We start from the raw sequence: 4,520 nt of genomic DNA, 5'->3' as shown, positions 1-4,520 counted from the left end.
GCCATGGTAGGTCATGCTGTCTAAAGCATTTCCTTGAAGAACTCCTGCTTGTGTCTTCTCACCAGAATTCTCTGGTGTCAGCATCACAATTTTCATGGGCTTGGTTTCAAAGTCAGCCAGCAGAAACCTCCATAAAACCATGCCTCATCCTTGTCCTGCACAATAAATATTGATTACTGTTGGTGGCATTCTTGTTGCTAGAGAATCCTCCTTCCAGTCTCAGTGACTCTACCTATCTCTCTCTTGTTGATTCACATTCTCTGCTCCCCAAACCTCAAGGTCCTGTGACCCCTGAATATCCCCCCGACTTGCAGCATATGTCATATCCGTAAACTCTGAGCTTCCAAGCATATATATAACTTAGTGTCTTTTAATACATAGATTTATTCAAACATCCAGCCATACCTTTTAGGAAGAATAATGTGAATTCAGAGGCTTATGTCCCCTGAACTGCTGAGAACTCTGATTTCTACTCAATTCTGATTCTCTGCTTGATTTATGGCAGCTGCTCCATTGGCTCCAGCATTGCAGCACCTCATATATGGGGCTAAGTCCCTACTTTTTAAATTCATACCCCTCAATGCCACGCAGAAAAGACAGTAGAATTCTACTTCTGATTCCGGGGTAACAGTTAGGGATGTTTACATCAGAGTGTGACTCAGTACAAAGTTTAAAGCAGGTTTCTCTTGAGTCTCTCAGGCATTTATGTCCAAGAGCATTGTAGCCTCCCACATTTTTGCACCTCTCTCCTCAGTCCCTCCTTGCCCTCAAATTCTCAACAGAGCAGTTATCTAGTTTTATTTTCTCTTTCTGAATCCTAAATTATCTCCAAGTAAATTAAGGTGCATCTTTAAGGAAAGATATTTGGTTCCCCAAGAGACACGTTGGCAACAACTAGTAAATAATAATTTTTCTTTCTGCGACAGAAGTGTTTCACAAAGAATCTCTTATCTGCTATAGCCAGAGCCCAGCCAACTGACCAAGGATGGAAAAAAGCAAGTGACATCATTCTGAATTCTTCCTTAATAGTGTTGCTTTTTAAACTGCTTTATTAAAATATAGTTCACACACTATATAATTCACCCATTTAAAGTATACAATTTAATGGCTTTTAGAGTTGTACATCCATTGACACAATTTTCAACTCAAAAAAAAAAAATAACCCTACAACCCTCAGCTGTTACCTTCGAAACCCCATATCTCCCAAATGTCAGCAACCACTAATGTACTTTCTGTCTCTATCGATTTTCCCATTTTGGGCTTTTCATATAAATGGAATCATACAATATGTGACCTTTTGTGACTGGCTTCTTTCATTTAGCATAATGTTTTTGAGGTTCATTTATGTTGTAGCATAAATCATTACTTCATTCCTTTTTATAGTTGAATATTATTTCTTCTAATAGCTATACTACATTTTATTTATTCATTTTTCAGTTGATGGACATTTGGATGGTTTCCATTTTTTGGCTGTTATGAATGTTGGTGTTATGAACATTCATGTACTAGTTTTTGTGTAAACATATGTTTTCAATTCTCTTAAATAAATATCTAGGAGTGGAATTGCTAGGGCATGTGGTAACTCCTTAACTTTTTGAGGAAGTGCCAGACTGTTCTCCACAGTAGCTGTAGTATTTTACATTCCCAGCAGCAATGTATAAATAGGTTCCAATTTATTCATATCCTCACCGACGCTTGGTATTTCTGGTTTATTTGATTTTTAAATTTCAGCCATCCTACTGGGGTGAAGTAGTATCTTATTGTGGTTTTGACTTGTACTTTCTTAATGACTAATTATATTGAGCAAATCTTTTCATGTACCTATTGGCCATTTGTATATCTTCTTTGGAGAAATGTCTAATCTTTTGCCCACTTTTTAAAATAGGGTTGTTTCTATCTTTGTTGTTGAGTTCTTTATATATTCTGAATACTAGTACCTTATCAGATATAGATTTTCTAAATATTTTTCCCACTTGGTGGGTTGTCTCTCATTTTACTGATAGTGTCCTTTGATGCCCCCCAATTTTTAATTTTGATGAAATCCAATTTATCAGTTTTTTCTTTTGTTACTTATGATTTTGGTGCTATACTTAAGAAACACTTGCCTAATCCATTGCCATAAAGATTTGCACATTTCCTTCAAAGAGTTTTACAATTTTAGCTTTACATTTAGGTCTTTGAATTAATTTTTATGGCATGAGAAAATGGTCCAACTTCATTTCTTTGCATGTGGCTATTCAGTTGTCACAGCACATTTGTTGAAAAGCTTATTTTCTTTCATAAAATACGGTTTGGCACCCTTGTTGAAAATCAATTGCTTGTAGATGTATGGCATTATTTATGGATGCTCAGTTCTATTTGTGGAGGAGAGACTGTCTCATGATATGGCTGGGGACCTCAAGCTAGATCCAGCTTGATCCAGGCCAGAACAGATATTGCTTCCCATAAATCTCCTCAAAGAATGTCTGATCAATCCTTCCCTTATGCCCCAGGCATGCTGGTTCCTGAAAGAGGCCTTTGCCCTGCCTTGGGCAAGCATGTAAGGCAGTTTCCCCTTGTCTGGGACTGGTCATGCCCTACTGCCCCTATCCATTCTGCTCTGTTCTGTATCATCCTTTAGTAACTGTCACGTGGCATGGAAAGTATCTCTGTCTTCTTGCTTCTGCCCAAGACATGCCTCATATGTAAGTTCCCTTAATAAACTCTTGATGTAATGCTGGAGTTGTCAGCCTCTTTCTCCAGCTTCTTGGCTCCAGGAAATTTCTCTAACACTATTTCATTGATGTATATGTCTATCCTTATGCCAATACCACATGTTTTGATTACTGTAGCTTTGTGATAGGTTTGAAATTGGGAAATGTGAGTCCTCCTACTTCATTCTTCTTTTTCAAGACTTTTTAGCTATTTGGAGTCCCCTGAAATTCCATTCGAATAAAATTATGAATTAGGGAGCCTCAGTATTTTCAGTAAAGTAGGACATTCATCTCAGGAATATGGGAGGACTGAAGACATAAGGACCTTAAGGAGACATACGATCTTATTTCTGTCACTTGACACATAGGCAGACATACAGATATGTACTCACATCACAATCATGGCACATATTAGTAACTGATAAGAGCCCTTCTTCCACCTTAGTCCATGTTAAGACTAAGATTCCTTCTCAATATGGTATTCCATTTTACAAAAGAAATGCATTTCTTAGTTGTATAACTGAAAAATTTAATTTAAAACTAGATATTCTGTGGGACTTTTATCAAAACCCCCAAAATAAATTGCAGAAACCCCTGTCCAATCATTTAATCATACATTCAGTAACTATTCACTGAGCATATTATGGGAAAGGCAGTATCTGATATTGGGACACGAGAATTAAAAATTTCATTCATAAGTAGTCATGGGAATTTTTTTTTAAAGCACCTCTGAAACACAAGATCATAAATCCACTGAGGAGAAACAGATAATTCCCTGAAACAAGCAAACATATTGTTTGTTGAAATCCTCAATGAATGTTCCTTGGGATAGCAAAATGGCTGCTGACTTCAAGCTGGGTACCAACAGGCAATGTATCTGTGCTCTGAATCTTAATCACTCCCACTTAAAAAACTTCAATTCCTTTTCACCCACTCTCCCACTCCTATCAGGTCTTTCACAATGTCCTTAACAAGAGCTACAGCTTCAGCTCCACTTTCCAGGCCTTGCTCTCTACCCTGGTCTTGACCTCCTCAGGCAGGAGGATAGAGAACTGCTTCAGCAGTAGCAGCTATAGGATCTGCTCCTTCTCAGCGTCTTAGATGACAGCCACTCATAGGATCACTCAGAGCTGGCTTAGAGCATCCCATAGACCAGAGACCTCCTGAGAGTTGAACTACCTAAAACTGGCGGGAAGTCAAAACTGGGGAAGACCATCTAACCCTAGATTCCTTCCCCTAATTTAACCATTAGAACCCCTATCTGCACTGGGCGAGTGTGCCCATCCTGAGAATGGGCTTCTTCTACTGGAGTCTATTTCCTATGCTTGGGAAGAAGAGAGATCAGGGTGGCAAGACGATCCGATAGCTTCCCACTAGCTCACGGGGCTGAACACTTCCTTTCTTGCTCGCATCACCGAACACCAGGAGATTTGGTGGGCTTTGTGGAGGCAATCGGAAATCTTGCTTTTCTAGGAACTCAACTAGACCTTGGAGTTGGAGGCTGAGATTCCTCTCCCTGGAGAATGAGGCTGAACGAAAAAGCGAAAATATCAGAAAGAGCAAGCCTAACTGGCCGGGCGCCTCTTTAGCTCCCTCCAGGCCCAGCTACACAGATCCCTCGGTCCCCCGGCACGCCCTGAACGCTCTCCTGAGTGCCGCTCTCCTAGGACTCTAACACTTAAATTACCAGAGCAACCTTAACCTCATCTCCCAAACTTGAGGACAAACCAAATTAGCACCTCCCTATTTAGCTCCGCCTGAGGCTGCTGCACAGGCGTAGTCACCGCCCTCCCGCACCCTCCCAAAGCCCTGGGTTCCTGGCTTCCT

The sequence above is a fragment of the Pteropus medius genome, unplaced genomic scaffold (assembly GCF_902729225.1).
Source record: "Pteropus medius unplaced genomic scaffold, Ma_sr-lr_union100, whole genome shotgun sequence".
NCBI classification, from domain to species: domain Eukaryota; kingdom Metazoa; phylum Chordata; class Mammalia; order Chiroptera; family Pteropodidae; genus Pteropus; species Pteropus medius.
This window is presented reverse-complemented; position numbering follows the sequence as displayed.